This window comes from Triticum urartu, chromosome 7 (genome assembly GCF_003073215.2).
Source record: "Triticum urartu cultivar G1812 chromosome 7, Tu2.1, whole genome shotgun sequence".
Taxonomy (NCBI): domain Eukaryota; kingdom Viridiplantae; phylum Streptophyta; class Magnoliopsida; order Poales; family Poaceae; genus Triticum; species Triticum urartu.
In genome coordinates this window covers 519,925,679-519,949,236 of record NC_053028.1, presented here as the reverse complement: position 1 = coordinate 519,949,236, position 23,558 = coordinate 519,925,679, and positions in this window count along the sequence as shown.

The window sequence follows — 23,558 nt, the reverse complement described above, 5'->3', positions numbered from 1 at the left end:
TCTGTTTACCGTACTTTTAGTTTGTCAGTCCCCCGATTGGTGGGTTGACACTGGGACCAATATTCATGTGTGTGCTAATGTGTCTTTGTTTTCTTCTTACCAGGTCGCACGAGATTGTTCCGTCCTAATGGGGAACGGCTCACATGCTTGTGTTCATGGTGTTGGCATGATAGATCTGAAGTTTACTTCGGGAAAGATCATGCAACTAAAGAACGTGCATCATGTCCCCGCCATCAAGAAGAATCGCGTTAGTGGCTCCCTTCTATGTAAAGAAGGGTTTAAGTTAGTATTTGAGTCTAACAATGTAGTCATATCTCGTTATGGACTATTTGTTGGAAAAGGATATGATGTGGTGGTTTGTTCCGTCTTTCCCTGGAGGATTTATGTAATAAAGTCGTGAACCAAATTCATTTCAATGTGAACGAATGTGAGGTTTGGCATTCACGTCTTTGTCACATAAATTTCGGTTGTATGACGTGGCTAGCTAAGATGAATCTAATCTTGAGTTTCATTTTAGCCAAAGGCTCTAAGTGCCATGCGTGTGTGCAAGCAAAGCAACCTCGTAAGCCTCACAAGCATGCGAAGGAGAGACACCTGGCACCACTAGAGCTCATACATTCAGATCTCTGTGAGATGAATGGTGCGTTGACTAAAGGTGGAAAGAAATACTTCATGACTTTAATTGATGATTCCGCTAGATTTTGTTATGTGTATCTGTTAAATACAAAGGATGAGGCTCTACACTACTTTAAAATCTATAAGGCTAAAGTTGAGAACCAACTTGAGAAGAAAATAAAACGAGTCCGGTCCGATCGTGGTGGAGAGTGCTTTTCTAGTGAGTTTGATTTATTCTGTGCGGAACATGGTATTATTCATCAGAGGGCGCCTCCCTATTCACCCCAGTCAAACGGGGTTGTCGAACGAAAAAACCGTACTCTAACAGATTTGGCTAATGCCATGTTAGATACATTGGATTTATCCAAGGCATGGTAGGGGGGAGGCTATATTGACATCATGTCATGTCCTAAATAAAGTTCCTGCAAAGGATAATGAGACTACTCCCTATGAGCAATGGGAAAAGAAAAGAACTACACTCTCTTACTTGCACACTTGGGGCTGTTTGGCGAAAGTCAATGTGCCTATCCCCAAAAAGCGTAAGCTTGGACCAAAGATCGTGGACTGCGTTAATTTAGGCTACGCTAAGAATAACATTGGCTATAGATTTCTATTAGTGAAATCTGAGGTACCTGACCAGAAGGTTAGTACAATTATAGAGTCTAAGGATGCTACATTCTTTGAGGATATTTTCCCGATGAGAGATATGCAAAGCACTTCTAGACTGGAATCTGATGAGACTCCTGAACCTGCCATTCCGATAGAATACTATGAACACAAAAGTGACGAAACTTCCACGGAGGATGATGAGGAAGCTCCTGTTAGGAGCAAGACACAAAGGACTGCAAAGTCTTTTGGTAATGATTTCCTCGTGTACCTCATGGATGAAGACACTCCTAGTTCCATTTCAGAAGCTTATGCATCTCCGGATGCTGACTACTGGAAGGATGCGGTCCGTAGCGAGATGGATTCCATCATGGCTAACGGGACATGGGAGATCACTGATCGTCCTTATGGTTGCCAACCATTGGGATGTAAGTGGGTGTTCATGTTGGGGAACATAGTAATTTCAAAAAAATTCCTACGCACACGCAAGATCATGGTGATGCATAGCAACGAGAGGGGAGAGTGTCGTCTACGTACCCTCGTACACTGTAAGTGGAAGCGTTATGACAACACGGTTGATGTAGTCGTACGTCTTCACGATCGACCGATCCTCAGTACCGAACGTACGACACCTCCGCGTTCAGCACACGTTCAGCTCGGTGACGTCCCGCGAACTCACGATCCAGTAGAGCTTCGTCAGCACGATGGTGTGGTGACGGTGTTGATGAAGCTACCGACGCAGGGCTTCGCCTAAGCACCGCTACGATATGACCGAGGTGGATTATGGTGGAGGGGGCCACCGCACACGGCTAAAAGATCAATGATCAATTGTTGTGTCTCCAAGGGGTGCCCCCTCCCCGTATATAAAGGAGTGGAGGAGGGGGAGGGGGCCGGCCTCCTATGGCACGCCCCATGACGAGTCTGTTGGGTTTCGTAGTAATTTCAAAAAAATTCCTACCCGCACACAAGATCATGGTGATGCATAGCAACGAGAGGGGAGAGTGTGATCTACGTACCCTTGTAGATCGACAACAGAAGCGTTAGCACAACGTGGTTGATGTAGTCGTATGTCTTCACGGCCCGACCGATCAAGCACCGAAACTACGGCACCTCCGAGTTTTAGCACACGTTCAGCTCGATGACGATCCCCGGACTCCGATCCAGCAAAGTGTCGGGGAAGAGTTCCGTCAGCACGACGGCGTGGTGACGATCTTGATGTACTACCGTCGCAGGGCTTCGCCTAAGCACCGCTACAATATTATCAAGGACTATGGTGGAAGTTGGCACCGCACAAGGCTAAGAATATGATCACGCGGATCAACTTGTATCTAGGGGTGCCCCCTTGCCCCCGTATATAAAGGAGCAAGGGGAGGAGGCCGGCCGGCCCTATAGGCGCGCCAAGGAGGAGTCCTGCTCCTACTAGGAGCAGGACTCCTACTAGGAGGGGAAAGAAGTGGGGAGGGAGAGAAAAAAGGGGGGGCGCCGCCCCCCTCTCCTAGTCCAATTCGGACCAGGGGGGAGGAGGCGCGCGGCCCACCTCTGGCTGCCCCCCTCTCTCTCTCTCCACTAAGGCCCATATGGCCCATTACTTCTCCCGGGGGGGTTCCGGTAACCCTCCGGCTCTCCGATTTTCTCCGAAATCACCCGGAACACTTCCGGTGTCCGAATATAGCCGTCCAATATATCAATCTTTATGTCTCAACCATTTCGAGACTCCTCGTCATGTCCGTGATCACATCCGGGACTCCGAACTAGCTTCGGTACATCAAAACTCATAAACTCATAATATAACTGACATCGAAACCTTAAGCGTGCGGACCCTACGGGTTCGAGAACAATGTAGACATGACCGAGACACGTCTCCGGTCAATAACCAATAGCGGAACCTGGATGCTCATATTGGCTCCTACATATTCTATGAAGATCTTTATCGGTCAGACTGCATAACAACATACTTTGTTCCCTTTGTCATCGGTATGTTACTTGCCCGAGATTCGATCGTCGTATCCCATACCTAGTTCAATCTCGTTACCGGCAAGTTTCTTTACTCATTCCGTAATACATCATCTCGCAACTAACTCATTAGTTGCAATGCTTGCAAGGCTTATGTGATGTGCATTACCGAGAGGGCCTAGAGATACCTCTCCGACAATCGGAGTGACAGATCCTAATCTCGAAATACGCCAACCCAACATGTACCTTTGGAGACACCTGTAGAGCACCTTTATATTCACCCATTTACGTTGTGACGTTTGGTAGCACACAAAGTGTTCCTCCGGCAAACGGGAGTTGCATAATCTCATAGTCATAGGAACATGTATAAGTCATGAAGAAAGCAATAGCAACATACTAAACGATCGGGTGCTAAGCTAATGGAATGGGTCATGTCAATCAGATCATTCACCTAATGATGTGATCCCGTTAATCAAATAACAACTCCTTGTTCATGGTTAGGAAACATAACCATCTTTGATTAACGAGCTAGTCAAGTAGAGGCATACTAGTGATACTCTGTTTGTCTATGTATTCACACATGTATTATGTTTCCGGTTAATACAATTCTAGCATGAATAAGAAACATTTATCATGATATAAGGAAATAAATAATAACTTTATTATTGCCTCTAGGGCATATTTCCTTCAGAGTCCTACTCCCACCGGGAGTAGGACTCCCCCCTTCCAAGTAGGAGTAGGAGTAGGAGAGGAAGGGAGAGAAGAAGAGAAGGAAAGGGGGGCCCGCCCCCCTCCTTGTCCAATTCGGACTAGCGGGGGAGGGGGCGCGCGTCTGCCCTGGCCGCCCCTCCTCTTCTCCCATTAAGGCCCATTAGGCCCAATATACTCCCCGGGGGGTTCCGGTAACCCCCCGATACTCCGGTATATGTCCGAAACCTCCCGAAACACTTCCGGTGTCCGAACATAGTCGTCCAATATATCGATCTTTATGTCTCGACCATTTCGAGACTTCTCGTCATGTCCGTGATCATATCCATAACTCTGAACTACCTTCGGTACATCAAAACACAAAAACTCATAATACCGATCGTCACAGAACTTTAAGTGTGCGGACCCTACGGGTTCGAGAACTATGTAGACATGACCGAGACACGTCTCCGATCAATAACCAATAGCGGAGCCTGGATGCTCATATTGGTTCCTACATATTCTACGAAGATCTTTATCGGTCAAACCGCATAACAGCATACGCTGTTCCCTTTGTCATCGGTATGTTACTTGCCCGAGATTCGATCATCGGTATCTCAATACCTAGTTCAATCTCGTTACTGGTAAGTCTCTTTACTCGTTCCGTAATGCATCATCCCATAACTAACTCATTAGTCACATTGCTTGCAAGGCTTATAGTGATGTGCATTACTGAGAGGGCCCAGAGATACCTATCCGACAATCGGAGTGACAAATCCTATTCTCGATCTATGCCAACTCAACGAACACCATCGGAGACACCTGTAGAGCACCTTTATAATCACCCAGTTACGTTGTGATGTTTGGTAGCACACAAAGTGTTCTTCTAGTAATTGGGAGTTGCATAATCTCATAGTCATAGGAACATGTATAAGTCATGAAGAAAGCAATAGCAGTAACTAAACGATCAAGTGCTAAGCTAACGGAATGGGTCATGTCAATCACATCATTCTCCTAATGATGTGATCCCGTTTATCAAATGACAACTCATGTCTATGGCTAGGAAACTCAACCATCTTTGATCAACAAGCTAGTCAAGTAGAGGCATAGTAGTGACACTATGTTTGTCTATGTATTCACACATGTATTATGTTTCCGGTTAATACAATTCTAGCATGAATAATAAATATTTATCATGATATGAGGAAATAAATAATAACTTTATTATTGCCTCTAGGGCATATTTCCTTCAGTCTCCCACTTGCACTAGAGTCAATAATCTAGATCACACAGTAATGATTCTAACACCCATGGAGTCTTGGTGCTGATCATGTTTTGCTCATGGAAGAGGCTTAGTCAACGGGTCTGCAACATTCAGATCCGTATGTTTCATTCAAATCTCTATGTCTCCCACCTGGACTTGATCCCGGATGGAATTGAAGCGTCTCTTGATGTGCTTGGTTCTTTTGTGAAATCTGGATTCCTTTGCCAAGGCAATTGCACCAGTATTGTCACAAAAGATTTTCATTGGACCCGATGCACTAGGTATGACACCTAGATCGGATATGAAATCCTTCATCCAGACTCCTTCATTTGCAACTTCCGAAGCAGCAATGTACTCCGCTTCACACATAGATCCCGCCACGACGCTTTGTTTAGAACTGCTCCAACTAACAGCTCCATCGTTCAATATAAATACGTATCCGGTTTGCGATTTAGAATCGTCCGGATCAGTGTCAAAGCTTGCATCGACGTAACCATTTACGATGAGCTCTTTGTCACCTCCATAAATGAGAAACATATCCTTAGTCCTTTTCAGGTATTTCAGGACGTTCCTGATCACTGTCCAGTGATCCACTCCTGGATCACTTTGGTACCTCCCTGCTAAACTAATAGCAAGGCACACATCAGGTCTGGTACACAGCATTGCATACATGATAGAGCTTATGGCTGAAGCATAGGGAACACTTTTCATTTTCTCTCTATCTTCTGCAGTGGTCGGGCATTGAGTCTTACTCAACTTCACACCTTGTAACACAGGCAAGAACCCTTTCTTTGCTTGATCCATTCTGAACTTCTTCAAAACTTTGTTAAGGTATGTGCTTTGTGAAAGTCCTACTAAGCATCTTGATCTATCTCTATAGATCTTGATGCCCAATATATAAGCATCATCTCCAAGGTCTTTCATTGAAAAACTCTTATTCAAGTATCCTTTTATGCTATCCAGAAATTCTATATCATTTCCAATCAACAATATGTCATCCACATATAATATTAGAAATGCTACAGAGCTCTCACTCACTTTCTTGTAAATACAGGCTTCTCCAAAAGTCTGTATAAAACCATATGCTTTGATCACACTATCAAAACGTTTATTCCAACTCCGAGAGGCTTGCACCAGTCCATAAATGGATCGCTGGAGCTTGCACACTTTGTTAGCACACTTTGGATCGACAAAACCTTCTGGTTTCATCATATACAACTCTTCTTCCAGAAATCCATTCAGGAATGCAATTTTGACATCCATTTGCCAAATTTCATAATCATAAAATGCGGCAATTGCTAACATGATTTGGACAGACTTAAGCATCGCTACGGGTGAGAAAGTCTCATCGTAGTCAACCCCTTGAACTTGTCGAAAACCTTTCGCAACAAGTCGAGCTTTGTAGACAGTAACATTACCGTCAGCGTCAGTCTTCTTCTTGAAGATCCATTTATTCTCGATGGCTTGCCGATCATCGGGCAAGTCAACCAAAGTCCACACTTTGTTCTCATACATGGATCCCATCTCAGATTTCATGGTCTCAAGCCATTTTGCGGAATCTGCGCTCACCATCGCTTCTTCATAGTTCGTAGGTTCGTCATGGTCAAGTAACATGACTTCCAGAACAGGATTACCGTACCACTCTGGTGCGGATCTTACTCTAGTTGACCTACGAGGTTCGGTAGTAACTTGATCTGAAGTTTCATGATCATCGTTATTAGCTTCCTCACTAATTGGTGTAGGTGTCACAGGAACCGGTTTCTGTGATGAACTACTTTCCAATAAGGGAGCAGGTACAGTTACCTCATCAAGTTCTACTTTCCTCCCACTCACTTCTTTCGAGAGAAACTCCTTCTCTAGAAAGGATCCATTCTTAGCAACAAAAGTCTTGCCTTCGGATCTGTGATAGAAGGTGTACCCAATAGTTTCTTTTGGGTATCCTATGAAGACACATTTCTCCGATTTGGGTTCAAGCTTATCAAGTTGAAGCTTTTTCACATAAGCATCGCAGCCCCAAACTTTAAGAAATGACAACTTTGGTTTCTTGCCAAACCACAGTTCATAAGGCGTCGTCTCAACGGATTTCGACGGTGCCCTATTTAACGTGAATGCAGCCATCTCTAAAGCATAACCCCAAAACGATAGCGCTAAATCAGTAAGAGACGTCATAGATCGCACCATATCTAGTAAAGTACGATTACGACGTTCGGACACACCATTACGCTATGGTGTTCCGGGTGGCGTGAGTTGCGAAACTATTCTGCATTGTTTCAAATGTAGACCAAACTCGTAACTCAAATATTCTCCTCCACGATCAGATCATAGAAACTTTATTTTCTTGTTACGATGATTTTCCACTTCACTCTGAAATTCTTTGAACTTTTCAAATGTTTCAGACTTATGTTTCATTAAGTAGATATACCCATATCTGCTCAAATCATCTGTGAAGGTGAGAAAATAATGATACCCGCCACGAGCCTCAATATTCATTGGACCACATACATCAGTATGTATGATTTCCAATAAATTTGTTGCTCACTCCATTGTTCCGGAGAACAGCGTTTTAGTCATCTTGCCCATGAGGCATGGTTCACAAGTATCAAGTGATTCATAATCAAGTGATTCCAGAAGTCCATCTGTATGGAGTTTCTTCATGCGCTTTACACCAATATGACCTAAACGGCAGTGCCACAAATAAGTTGCACTATCATTATCAACTCTGCATCTTTTGGCTTCAACATTACGAATATGTGTATCACTACTATCGAGATTTAACACAAATAGACCACTCTTCAAGGGTGCATGACCATAAAAGATATTACTCATATAAATAGAACAACCATTATTCCCAGTCCGTGTAGTTGTTACCATCATCTTTCAACTTAGCTTTCTCTAGGAACGCATTAAAATACAAAGGAACAGTATCACATGCCATTTATCTACAACAACATAGACAAGCAAAATACTATCAGGTACTAAGTTCATGATAAATTTAAGTTCAATTAATCATATTACTTTAAGAACTCCCACTTAGATAGACATCCCTCTAATCATCTAAGTGATCACATGATCCAAATCAACTAAACCATAACCGATCATCACGTGAAATGGAGTAGTTTTCAATGGTGAACATCACTATGTTGATCATATATACTATATGATTCATGCTCGACCTTTCGGTCTCAGTGTTCCGAGGCCATATCTGCATATGCTAGGCTCGTCAAGTTTAACCCGAGTATTATGCGCAAAACTGGCTTGCACCCGTTGTATAAGAACGTTGAGCTTATCACACCCGATCATCACGTGGTGTCTCGGCACGACGATCTTTTGCAACGGTGCATACTCAGGGAGAACACTTGTACCTTGAAATTTTCAGTGAGAGATCATCTTATAATGCTACCGTCAATCAAAGCAGAATAAGATGCATAAAGGATAAACATCACATGCAATCAATATAAGTGATATGATATGGTCATCATCATCTTGTGCCTTTGATCTCCATCTCCAAAGCACCGCCATGATCACCATCGTAACCGGCGCGACACCTTGATCTCCATCGTAGCATTGTTGTCGTCTTGCCAACTATTGCTTCTACGACTATCGCTACCGCTTAGTGATAAAGTAAAGCAATTACATGGCGATTGTGTTTCATACAATAAAGCGACAACCATATGGCTCCTGCCAGTTGCCGATAACTCTGTTACAAACATGATCATCTCATACAATAAAATATAGCATCATGCCTTGACTATATCACATCACAACATGCCCTGCAAAAACTAGTTAGACGTCCTCTACTTTGTTGTTGCAAGTTTTACGTGGCTGCTACGGGCTGAGCAAGAACCGTTCTTACCTACGCATCAAAACCACAATGATAGTTCGTCAAGTTAGTGCTGTTTTAACCTTCAACAAGAACCGGACGTAGTTACACTCGGTTCAACTAAAGTTGGAGAAACTGACACCCGCCAGCCACTTGTGTGCAAAGCACGTCGGTAGAACCAGTCTCGCGTAAGCGTACACGTAATGTCGGTCCGGGCCGCTTCATCCAACAATACCGCCGAACCAATGTATGACATGCTGGTAAGCAGTATGACTTGTATCGCCCACAACTCACTTGTGTTCTACTCGTGCATATAACATCTACGCATAAACCTGCCTCGGATGCCACTGTTGGGGAACGTAGTAATTTCAAAAAAATTCCTACGCACATGCAAAATCATGGTGATGCATAGCAATGAGAGGGGAGAGTGTCGTCTACGTACCCTCGTAGACCGTAAGCGGAAGCGTTATGACAACGCGGTTGATGTAGTTGTACGTCTTCACGATTGACCGATCCTCAGTACCGAACGTACGGCACCTCCGCGTTCAACACACGTTCAGCTCGATGACGTCCCGCGAACTCATGATCCAGTAGAGCTTCCGGGAAGAGCTTTGTCAGCACGACGGCGTAGCGATGGTGTTGATGAAGCTACCGACGCAGGGCTTCGCCTAAGCACCGCTATGATATGACCGAGGTGGATTATGGTGGAGGGGGGCACCGCACACGGCTAAAAGATCAATGATCAATTGTTGTGTCTCCAAGGGGTGCCCCCCTCCCCGTATATAAAGGAGTGGAGGGGGGAGGGGGCCGGCCTCCTATGGCGCGCCCCATGAGGAGTCCTACTCCCACCGGGAGTAGGACTCCCCCTTCCAAGTAGGAGTAGGAGTAGGAGAGGAAGGGAGTGAAGAAGAGAAGGAAAGGGGGCACCGCCTCCCTCCTTGTCCAATTCGGACTAGAGGGGGAGGGGGCACGCGGCTGCCCTGGCCGCCCCTCCTCTTCTCCCATTAAGGCCCATTAGGCCCAATATACTCCCCGGGGGGTTCCGGTAACCCCCCGGTACTCCGGTATATGTCCGAAACCTCCTGAAACACTTCCGGTGTCCGAACATAGTCGTCCAATATATCGATCTTTATGACTCGACCATTTCAAGACTCCTCGTCATGTCTGTGATCATATCCGGGACTCTGAACTACCTTCGGTACATCAAAACACAAAAACTCATAATACCGATGGTCACAGAACTTTAAGCGCGCGGACCCTACGGGTTCGAGAACTATGTAGACATGACCGAGACACGTCTCCAGTCAATAACCAATAGCGAAACCTGGATGCTCATATTGGTTCCTACATATTCTATAAAGATCTTTATCGGTCAAACCGCATAACAACATACGTTGTTCCCTTTGTCATCGGTATGTTACCTGACCGAGATTCGATCGTCGATATCTCAATACCTAGTTCAATCTCATTACCGGTAAGTCTCTTTACTCGTTCCGTAATGCATCATCCCGTAACTAACTCAGTAGTCACATTGCTTGCAAGGCTTATAGTGATGTGCATTACCTAGAGGGCCCAAAGATACCTCTCCGACAATCGGAGTGACAAATCCTATTCTCAATCTATGCCAACTCAACGAACACCATCGGAGACACCTGTAGAGCACCTTTATAATCACCCAGTTACGTTGTGACGTTTGGTAGCACACAAAGTGTTCTTCTGGTAATCGGGAGTTGCATAATCTCATAGTCATAGGAAGATGTATAAGTCATGAAGAAAGCAATAGCAGTAAACTAAACGATCAAGTGCTAAGCTAACGGAATTTGTCATGTCAATCACATCATTCTCCTAATAATGTGATCCCATTGATCAAATGACAACTCATGTCTATGGCTACAAAACTCAACCATCTTTGATCAACAAGCTAGTCAAGTAGAGGCATACTAGTGACACTATGTTTGTCTATGTATTCACACATGTATGTTTCCAGTTAATACAATTCTAGCATGAATGATAAACATTTATCATGATATGAGGAAATAAATAATAACTTTATTATTACCTCTAGGGCATATTTCCTTTAGTTTAAGAGGAAGCTTAGGCCCGATGGTACTATTCAGAAGTACAAGGCTAGGCTTGTGGCCAAGGGTTATACCCAAAAAGAAGAAGAGGATTTCTTCGACACTTACTCACCTGCGGCTAGGCTGACAACCATTCGAGTGTTACTCACTTTGGCTGCCTCGCATGGTCTTCTCATTCATCAGATGGACATTAAGACGACTTTCCTTAATGGAGAGCTAGACGAGGAAATTTACTTGCAACAACCAGATTGCTTTGTAGTAAATGGTCAGGAAAGAAAGGTGTGTAAGCTAGTGAAATCTTTGTACGGCCTGAAACAAGCGCCTAAGCAATGACATGAGGAGTTTAATACAACTTTGACATTTGCTGGCTTTTTTGTTAACGAAGCTGACAAATGTGTATACTATCGCTATGGTGGGGGCGAAGGAGTTATACTTTGTCTGAATGTTGATGACATACTGATATTTGGGACCCACCTCAAAGTCATTGAGGAGGTCAAGGCTTTTATATCTCATAACGTTGTGATGCAATACCTGGGCGTCGTTGATGTTATCTTTAACATCAAGCTACTGAGAAATACTGAGGGTGGAATTACACTTTTGCAATCCCACTATGCTGAGAAGATTTTGAGTCGTTTTGGATACTCGGACTGCAAACCTTCTGCAACACCATATGATCCCAGCGTGCAGATTCGAAAGTTCGAAGGCACGACTGTAGATCAATTGAGATATTCTCAAGTGGTTGGTTCACTGATGTACCTGATACGTCTCTGTCGTATCTACTTTTCCAAACACTTTTGCCCTTGTTTTCGACTCTAACTTGTATGGTTTGAATGGAACTAACCCGGACTGACGTTGTTTTCAGCAGAATTGCCATGGTGTTGTTTTATGTGCAGAAAACAAATATTCTCGGAATGACCTGAAACTCCACGGAACATCTTAGAAAAAATAATAAAAAATCCTCGCCAAAGATGAAGACCAGGGGCCCACACCCTTCTCACGAGGGTGGGGGGCGCCCCCTAGGGCGCGCCCCCTACCTCGTGGGCCCCCTGGATGCCCTCCGACGCCAACTCCAACTCTATATATTTGCTTTCGGAGAGAAAAAAATCAAAGAGAAGAAATCATCGCGTTTTACGACACGGAGCCACCGCCAAGCCCTAAAACCTCTCGAGAGGGCTGATCTGGAGTCCGTTCGGGGCTCTGGAGAGGGGGATTCGTCGCCGTCATCATCATCAACCATCCTCCATCACCAATTTCATGATGCTCACCGCCATGCGTGAGTAATTCCATCGTAGGCTTGCTGGACGGTGATGGGTTGGATGAGATTTATCATGTAATCGAGTTAGTTTTGTTAGGGTTTGATCCCTAGTATCCATTATGTTCTGAGATTGATGTTGCTATGACTTTGCTATGCTTAATGCTTGTCACTAGGGCCCGTGTGCCATGATTTCAGATCTGAACCTATTATGTTTTCATGAATATATGTGAGTTCTTGATCCTATCTTGCAAGTCTATAGTCACCTACTATGTGTTATGATCCGGCAACCCCGAAGTGACAATAATCAGGACCACTCCCGGTGATGACCATAGTTTGAGGAGTTCATGTATTCACTATGTGCTAATGCTTTGTTACGGTTCTCTATTAAAAGGAGGCCTTAATATCCCTTAGTTTCCAATAGGACCCCGCTGCCATGGGAGGGTAGGACAAAAGATGTCATGCAAGTTCTTTTCCATAAGCACGTATGACTATATATGGAATACATGCCTACATTACATTAATGAATTGGAGATAGTTCTGTGTCACCCTATGTTATGACTGTTACATGATGAACCGCATCCGGCATAATTATCCATCAGTGATCCGGTGCCTACGAGTTTTCCATATACTGGTTCTTGCTTATTTACTTTCCCGCTGCTACTGTTACAATCACTACAAAATATCAAAAACATTACTTTTGCTGTCTTTACTTTTGTTGCCGCTACCACCACTATCATATTACTTTGCTACTAAACACTTTGCGGCAAATACTAAGTTTCCAGGTGTGGTTGAATTGACAACTCAACTGCTAATACTTGAGAATATTCTTTGGCTCCCCTTGTGTCGAATAAATAAATTTGGGTTGAATACTCTACCCTTGAAAGCTGTTGCGATCCCCTATACTTGTGGGTTATCAAGACCAATTTCTGGCGCCGTTGCTGGGGAGCATAGCTCTATTCTTTGAGTCACTTGGGATTTATATCTGTTGGACACTATGAAGAACTTGAGAGATCCAAAAACCAAGATCTATCCCTCAACTACGAGGGGAGGTAAGGAACTGCCATCTAGCTCTGCACTTGATTCACCTTCTGTTATGAGTAAGTTTGCGACACCTACACCTGCTTCTGCTATTCGTTCTGATATGTCGCATGTTATTGATGATGCCACTTCTGCTATGCATGATACTTATGATGAAACTGCTTCTATGACTGATACTACTGTGCCCCTTGGTGAATTTCTTGATGAACAAATTTCTAGGGCTAGAGAAAAAGAAATTATTGAATCTGAATACGATGATGATAGTGATGATGAAAATATGCCTGTTATTCCTGAGGGCTATCTTTTTGATATGGAATCTTCTGCCGCTATTTTAGCTTGCAAAGATAGATATGAGCTTAAGAGGTTATTAATTAAATGGAACAAAGAATCACTTAGAGATAAAATGAAACCCGACCCTGCTTTTGCTACTTCACCTATTTGTGTTCCTGATAAGGATTATGAATTCTCTGTTGATCCTGATATAATTACTTTGGTTGAATCTGATCCATTTTATGGCTATGAATCTGAAACTGTTGTGGCACATCTTACTAAGTTAAATGATATAGCTGCCCTGTTTACTAATGATGAGAGATCGCGTTACTTTTATATACTCAAAATATTTCCGTTCTCATTAAAGGGTGATGCTAAGATATGGTTTAATTCTCTTGATCCTGGTTGTGTGCGTAGTCCCCAGGATATGATTTATTACTTCTCTGCTAAATATTTCCCTGCTCATAAGAAACAAGCTCCTTTGAGGGAAATATATAACTTCGTGCAAATTAAAGAAGAGAGTCTCCCACAAGCTTGGGGGAGGCTTCTCAAGTTACTTAATGCTTTGCCTGATCACCCTCTTAAGAAAGCTGAAATACTTGATATCTTTTATAATGGACTAACTGATGCTTCCATAGATTACCTAGATAGTTGTGCTGGTTCTCTTTTCAGGGAAAGAACACCGGATGAAGCTGAAATTCTATTGAATAATATGTTGACAAATGAAAATAATTGGGCACCTCCTGAGCCACCTCCTGCTCCAATTACTGAGCCTATTCTTAAACCAACTCCGAAGAAGAGAGGTGTTCTATTTCTCAGTCCCGAAGATATGCAAGAGGCAAAGAAATCTATGAAAGAAAAAGGTATTAACGCTGAAGACGTTAAGAATTTACCTCCTATGGAAGAAATACATGGTCTTAATTCACCGTCTACTGAAGAAACATATGATCTTAATTCTTTATTTATTGAAAAACCTTCTGATCCCGATATCCCCACACAGGTAGTAAAGGTAAATTATCTCTATAGATATGATAAAGCTGAAGTCCCTCCTACTAAAATTGCTAGTCAATGCTTGGATGAGTTTGATAACTTTATGTTTAAGCAAGACGACTTCAATGCTTATTTTGGTAGACAATTAAAAGAAAATGCTTATATGATTAGACGCTTGGGTGATTATATGGCTAATATTAAAGGTGAACTTAAACTTGTTAGAAAACATGCTTCTATTGTTACCACTCAAGTAGAACAAGTACTTAAGGCTCAAAAAGAAGTGCTTAATGAAATGAATAGTAAGAAAAATGATTATGTTGTTAGAGTGGCTACTAGAACTGGTAGAATGACTCAGGAACCTTTGTATCCTGAATGCCACCCTAAGAGAATCGAGCAAGATTCTCAGAGAAATAATATTGATGTTCCTAGTTCTTCTAAAAAGAAGAAGAAGAAAAATGATAGAACTGTGCAAACTTCTAGTGAACCTATTGCTGAACCACCTGATAATCCAAATGATATTTCTATGTCTGATGCTGAAACACAATCTGGTAATGAACATGAACCTAGTAAAAATATTAATGATGATGTTCATGATGATGCTCAACCTAGTAATGATAATGATGTAGAAACTGAACCTGCTATTGATCTTGATAACCCACAATCAAAGAATCAACGTTATGATAAAAGAGACTTTGTTGCTAGGAAACATGGTAAAGAAAGGGAACCTTGGGTTCAGAAACCCATGCCTTTTCCTCCGAAACCATCCAAGAAAAAGGATGATGAGGATTTTGAGCGCTTTGCTGAAATGATTAGGCCTATCTTTTTGCGTATGAGATTAACTGATGTGCTCAAAACAAATCCTTATGCTAAATATATGAAGGATATCATTACTAATAAAAGAAAGATACCGGAAGCCGAAATTTCCACCATGCTTGCTAATTATACTTTTAAGGGTGGAATACCAAAGAAACTTGGAGACCCCGAAGTACCTACTATACCTTGCTCCATTAAAAAGAATTATATTAAAACTACTTTATGTGATCTTAGAGCCGGTGTTAGTGTTATGCCCCTCTCTTTATATCGTAGACTTGACTTGAATAAGCTGACACCTACTGAAATATCTTTGCAAATGGCTGATAAATCAACTGCTATACCTGTCGGTATCTGTGACGATGTGCCTGTTGTGGTTGCAAACGTTACTATTTTAACGGACTTTGTTATACTTGATATTCCCGAGGATGATAGTATGTCTATTATTCTTGAAAGACCTTTTCTTAATACTGCACGGGCTGTTGTTGATTGCAACAAAGGCAATGTCACTTTTCATGTTAATGGTAATGAGCATACGGTACACTTTCCGAGGAAACAACCTCAAGTTCATAGTATCAACTCTATTGGAAAAATTCCATCGATTATATTTGGAGGTTTTGAATTTCCTCTTCCTACTGTCAAGAAGAAATATGATATTCTTATTATTGGGGATGTGCATATCCCCGTTGAGGTAACTTAGTGTTATTCGAAATTTCTCCGGTTTCATGATTATCGAAATGAGTTTGTTAACAAGACTTGATCAACCTTGTTAGTGGATTCTTTTTTATGAGCATGAGATGGATGAAACTAGAAGCACAAATTTCTATACCCCACTTTTACTTTCTGTTATTTAGATTAAATAAAGTAAAAATAGTATTTTTCTGTCTGTTTCCTAACTTATCCGTGCAATATAAAAATATCCCGAAAATAAAAGTCCTCAGAATGCCATGCCAATTTAATATGATTTTTTCGGGAATATTTGAGGATTTACTGTGCAAAAATTACTGCGGGAGGAGCTGCCACCTGGCCATGAGGGTGGTGGGCGCCCCCCCTATAAGGCGCGCCCCCTGCCTCGTGGGCCCACGGTGCCCCTCCTCCACTTATCCCAGCACCCATCTTCTTCCTCTGTCTCACACAAACCCGAAAAACCAACTCAAGCACGAGTTCCAGCCATTTTTGCTGTGATTTTCGATCTCCTTGCTCAAAGCACCTCTCGCAAAACTGCTTGGGGAGATTGTTCTTTGGTATGTGACTCCTCCATTGGTCCAATTAGTTTTTGTTATAGTGCTTTATTCTTTGCAAATTTGTGCTGCATAGGTGACCATGTTCTTGAGCTTGCATGTCAAATTTATATGGTTCCAAGTAGTTCTAATGCTTGATATAGGCTCTAGGCACTTGTAGGAGTAGTTGCTATCAATATTATTGAAGTTGGTTCATTTTATTTTGAAGTCACTAAAAATTTCAGAATTTTTCAGAGAAAAACAATATGCTTAGGAAGATGTTCCAAGGTGGTTCCTCTAAGAAGCAAGGACCCAAGATTGCTATGCGCGATGCTGACGAGGATCCACCAAGAGACGCTCCAGTACGGCCTTGCGAATGGCCGTCGGAAAATTTTATGGACCGTGCGGGAATTAAAGAAGAATTCAAAGCATATTTGTGCAATGCCAGTCTTGAGGATTTTGAGGCTAACAAATGCCCCCAGTATCATGATCTCACAAGTTCATTTGTGAGGAGGTTTGAGTATTCATCTTCACGTAATTCTCCTTCAGTCATGTTTGATCTCTATGACAAATCTTATACCATGGACTTAGAGGATTTCACTTCTGCTTGCGAACTTCCATCATGGGGTAGTGTTAGGGATCCCCCTAAATCTGAATTTAGAAACTTTCTTGCTAGTATAACTATGGGGGAATCTAGAGATATAACGCAGGCTACCATAAGGAGCATTCACTTTCCTGCTATACATTATTTTGCTCTCTTCATCGATAGATGCATAAATGCTAAGGACGAAGCATGTCACATGTGTGTCCCTGATCTCAGTATTCTTAGGAGTGCTGTGTCAGGAGACCAATCTTATCATATGGGAGCCATTGTAGCTCGTAGGTTGCATCATAATAGACATAATGGAGATTTCTTTGGAGAAATTTATGCAACCTGCTTAGCTCATTTTCTTGAGATAGACATTCGTGAGGGTGATATGGAGCTTCCTCCTGCATATTTAGATTATGACTCTATGGCTTCGCACCAGTTTGTCGAGAGGCCTGAATCACCTCTCTTATATCGTTTAATTTTTGATAAACGACGTGTTTTCCGTATTACTCTCCCTGCTCCTGCCTTCTTTGATTCACAAACAAATGGAAGATATGTTATTACCAGAGAGGATGCAGAAGAGTACGAGAGGAAAGCGGAGGCAGCTCGACTCCACGCTGCAGCTCAGCAGGCGATAACCGCTGCACATTAGTATGATCCCAACTATTCTTCCTCATCACAGTACGACGCCAACAACTATTATTATGGATATCCGCCAGGCCAGCCGTGGCCATAGACCAACTTAGGCCAAAAGCCTAAGCTTGGGGGAGCACGTATTTCTCACCGACATTACATTTATGTTCACACACACTCATTGCTAAATGTCGGTGCTCATACTTTTTCATTGTAATATCCATGCTAGTTTATTTTCTTTTTCCTGCTTTCTTCTTGTGTGTTTGTTAAACCTTAAGAAAAACCAAAAAAAATTAGTAGTAGTTTATTTTTCTGCTATAGTAGTAATAATTAAAAATAAAACCCAAAAATATTTCCCGTTCTTGTTTTGCTTGTTGGGAGCTTTCCCGTGTAAATAGTTTTATTTCTTTTCTTTTCTTTGGGGGGTCAGCAGGAGAAGACCATAATTAAATTGTTGAAGTGACTCTTATATGCATTATTGTTGATTTAACCAAGAGCCCATATTGCCTTGTCTTCTCCTGTTTATTGAATGCTCGCAGATTCCAGCTTAGTCCAATGCATGTACACTCTTATTATTATTCACACCGTTCGGTCGTGCAAGTGAAAGGCAATTATGATGATATATGATGGACTGACTGAGATGAGAAAAGCTGGTATGAACTCGACCTCTTTTGTTTTTGTAAATATGATGAGTCCCTCATTCTTGATTCAGCTAATTATAAATAAACATGTTCGCAATGACAATTAGAGATCATAGTTGCTTGCGCCATGCTTGATTAGCTATGAGTTATAATGGTTTACCTTGTGTGCCAACATGCTATTGAGATGATTATGATGTGGTATGATGGGGTGGTATCCTCCTTTGAATGATTTAAGTGACTTGACTTGGCACATGTTCACGCATGTAGTTGAAACAAAATCAACATAGCATTCAGGATATTTATGTTCATGGTGGATTATATCCTACTCATGCTTGCATCCAATGTTTATTAATTTTAATGCATGTACATGGCTGTTGTCGCTCTCTAGTTGGTCGCTTCCCAGTCTTTTGCTAGCCTTCACTTGTACTAAGCGGGAATACTGCTTGTGCATCCAATCCCTTAAACCCCAAAGTTATTCCAGATGAGTCCACCATACCTTCCTATATGCGGTATCTACCTGCCGTTCCAAGTAAATTTGTATGTGCCAAACTCTAAACCTTCAAATAAACATTCTGTTTTGTATGCTCGAATAGCTCATGTATCAACCAAGGTTGTCCTTATCTTCCGTGTTAGGCGGGTTATTCTCAAGAGGAGTGGACTCCGCTCCTTACTCATGAGAAAATGGCTGGTCACCGGGATGCCCAGTCCATGCTTTATGCAAACTAAATCAAAATTAATTGCAAACAAAACTCCCCCTGGGACCTGATGTATGTTGGAGGCACTCGTTGTTTTGAGCAAGCCATGGATTGATGCTTGTTGGTGGAGGGGGAGTATAAACTTTACCATTCTGTTTGGGAACCGCCTATAATGTGTTTAGCATGGAAGATATCGCCATCTCTTAGTTGTTACGTTGACAATGAAAGTATACCGCTCAAAATACAATTTATCTCTATTTCAAAACCGAGCTCTGGCACCTCTACAAATCCCTGCTTCCCTCTGCGAAGGGCCTATCCATTTACTTTTATGTTGAGTCATCACCCTCTTATCAAAAAGCACTAGCTGGAGAGCACAACCGTCATTTGCATTCATCACTGTTAATTTATATTGGGTATGACTATGATTGGATCTCTTTTAGCATGAATTACAATGTCTAGTCAGTCCTTGATCTTTAAAGGTGCTCTGCATTTATGTTTTGCGGTCTCAGAAAGGGCTAGCGAGATACCATATTGTTATATCATATTATGGTTGTTTTGAGAAAGTGTTGTCATCCGAGATTTATTATTATGACTTGCTAGTTGATTATGCTATTGATATGAATAATTATGAGACCTGAGAATTATTGCAAATGTGGTTAGTTATGATCTATGCTGAAAACTTGAATGCTGGCTTAACATAGTTACAACAAGAGCAAACAGAGTTTGTAAAAGTTTTTCTTTCTTTCTTTCAGTTTGTCAACTGAAGTGCTTGAGGACAAGCAAGGGTTTAAGCTTGGGGGAGTTGATACGTCTCCGTCGTATCTACTTTTCCAAACACTTTTGCCCTTGTTTTGGACACTAACTTGTATGATTTGAATGGAACTAACCCGGACTGACGCTGTTTTCAGCAAAATTGCCATGGTGTTGTTTTATGTGCAGAAAACAAATATTCTCGGAATGACCTGAAACTCCACGGAACATCTTAGAAAAAATAATAAAAAATCCTCGCCAAAGATGAAGACTAGGGGGCCCACACCCTTCTCACGAGGGTGGGGGGCGCGCCCCCTACCTCGTGGGCCCCCTGGATGCCCTCCGACGCCAACTCCAACTCTATATATTTGCTTTCGGAGAGAAAAAATCAGAAAGAAGAAATCATCGCGTTTTACGATACGGAGCCGCCGCCAAGCCCTAAAACCTCTCGGGAGGGCTGATCTGGAGTCCGTTCGGGGCTTTGGAGAGGGGGATTCGTCGCCGTCGTCATCATCAACCATCCTCCATCACCAATTTCATGATGCTCACCGCCGTGCGTGAGTAATTCCATCGTAGGCTTGCTGGACGGTGATGGGTTGGATGAGATTTATCATGTAATCGAGTTAGTTTTGTTAGGGTTTGATCTCTAGTATCCATTATGTTCTGAGATTGATGTTGCTATGACTTTGCTATGCTTAATGCTTGTCACTAGGGCCCGAGTGCCATGATTTCAGATCTGAACCTATTATGTTTTCATGAATATATGTGAGTTCTTGATCCTATCTTGCAAGTCTATAGTCACCTACTATGTGTTATGATCCGGCAACCCCGAAGTGACAATAATCGGGACCATTCCCGGTGATGACCATAGTCCATAGTTTGAGGAGTTCATGTATTCACTATGTGCTAATGCTTTGTTCCGGTTCTCTATTAAAAGGAGGCCTTAATATCCCTTAGTATCCAATAGGACCCCGCTGCCACGGGAGGGTAGGACAAAAGATGTCATGCAAGTTCTTTTCCATAAGCATGTATGACTATATACAGAATACATGCCTACATTATATTGATGAATTGGAGCTAGTTCTGTGTCACCCTATGTTATGACTGTTACATGATGAACCGCATCCGGCATAATTATCCATCACTGATCCGGTGCCTACGAGTTTTCCATATACTGCTTCTCGCTTATTTACTTTCCCGCTGCTACTGTTAGAATCACTACAAAATACCAAAAACATTATTTTTGCTGTCTTTACTTTTTTTGCCGCTACCACCACTATCATATTACTTTGCTACTAAATACTTTGCTGCAGATACTAAGTTTCCAGGTGTGGTTGAATTGATAACTCAACTGCTAATACTTGAGAATATTCTTTGGCTCCCCTTGTGTCGAATCAATAAATTTGGGTTGAATACTCTACCCTCGAAAGCTGTTGCGATCCCCTATACTTGTGGGTTATCAGTACCTAGCTTGTGCTACTCGTCCTGACATCTCATTTGCTGTGTGCAAACTGAGCCAGTTTGTTTCCAATCCGGGAGATGTGCATTGGCATGCTGTTGAGTGAGTGATGCATTACTTGCAAGGTATTGTGAACTACGGAATTCACTATTCTGGGTACCCGACGGTACTTGAGGGATATAGTGACTCAAATTGGATATCTGATGCTGATGAGATGAAAGCCACAAGTGGATATGTCTTCACACTTGGTGGTGGTGCTGTTTCCTGGAAGTCTTGCAAGCAGACGATCTTACCGAGATCAACTATGGAAGCAAAACTCACAACATTAGACACATCATGCGTCGAAGCAGAATGGCTTCGAGAGCTTTTGATGGATTTGCCGGTGGTTGATAAACCAGTCCCGGCTGTCCTGACGAACTATGACAATCAAACTGTGATTGCCAAGGCTAAGAGTTCAAAGGACAATATGAAATCCACAAAGCACATAAGAAGAAGATTGAAATCTGTCAGAAAATCAAGAAACTCTGGAGTGATAGCATTGGATTATATCCAGACTGCTAAAAATCTGGCAGACCCTTTTACGAAAGGGCTATCACGGATTGTGATCGAAAATGCATCAAGGGAGATGTGCATGAGACCCACGTAATTTTCCATGGGGGTAACCCAACCTATGTGATTGGAGATCTCGTGAATTAGGACATGGGAAAACAATCTAGCAGTCAACTGAGGAGAGTATCCTTACCTAACCCACTCCGTTGGAGATGCAATAATACTCTCAATTCTGTAAGGAAGGCTGACTTTTGTCTTAATGTGTTCCAAAGCTTATGTATGCAAGATGCTAATCTACAAAGCATTCTTTGGAGGAACACACCTATGTGAGCATGACTGCTAGTCACAGTCTATGAGATTGGGTCATCTGTAGAAGCTCATGAGAAGGTACGGAGTATGACTAATAAGCTCCACACGTGGGATTTAGCCTTCGGTAGCCATGTATCAGTTGACAATAGGCGAAACTTCTGCACGCCAAACTGACAATTCAAGGCATAGTTCATTGTTCAATTGTGAAGAAGTCTAATCCCATTGCTCTAGTTGGAAGTCAACTTAATAGTCTCCACTGAAAATTCTGGTATATCAAACATTGTTTGGAACAGTTGACAAACTTATGTGCCTCGAGATCTGGTGGGGGATTGATGGATTATGGATGGGCTTAGGCCCATATAAGACAATAATCCCTAGTTAATATCTAAGGCCCATGCATGTGTACGACAAGTGGTGGGAAGTGTGGGAAGTTTAGTACCATACTGCTACAGTAAGAAGAGTGAGACCTCTTTATAAGGGCTGCTCCATCATTTGCTATTGGTAGCTTGGGAATATGAGCTGTACACGCGCGCTCCTCCTCCGCCGCTCGCCTCGCCTCGCCACGCCTCGCCTCGTCACGACATGCGCGTGCCGCGGGATGCGGGAATGAGCCGAGCCGAAGTTTATTTTTGGCGGTCAGGAATGGTTAATTAATCTCGGATTAATTAACGAGTCGCTTACGGAAGTGCCACTGTCCGAGACGTTGGATCGTGGGCTGTTCGCGGACTCGGCCATGGGCCTGAGCCCAGGCCCATCTACCTGACAGCCTATATAAGAAGGCACTAGCTAGTGGAGTGAACCCTAACTCAGTTCACTCACTCCCTCTCGCACAACCCTAGCCGTCATCTACTGTTCCTCTCTCTGTGCTGCTTCCGACGATCCCATCCTGACGACGCGTGCACAGTTGGTTGGGAGAGCAGGTGCCTCCGGAACCCTGTCGTTCGAGATCTTGCCCGGGAGAACGGCAATAAGGTTTTTGGGGAGCGTCTCGACGTGACTGCTCTCGATTCGTCCCCGTCTCCGTCCGCCTCTGCTTCCACTACTTCCCCTGCATCAATCCCATGGCTGACGACGAAGCCACCAAGAAGAAGGCCTCGACCGATGCCGAGGCTGCTGCTGCCGCCGCCCTGTTGGCCTGGTCAATCGGAGGGTTTGACTCGTTCATCCCCTATTTGCTCGTTTATGTGCTAGCCGTATATATGTTGTTCATAGATGTTTCGGTTTTATGTACTGTACGTGCTCACATGCTTAGATATCGGTATGAGATGCATACCATATTTGCCATGCTTACTGTTTACTTGTGGATTAGATTAGTCGAAAAAGTGCT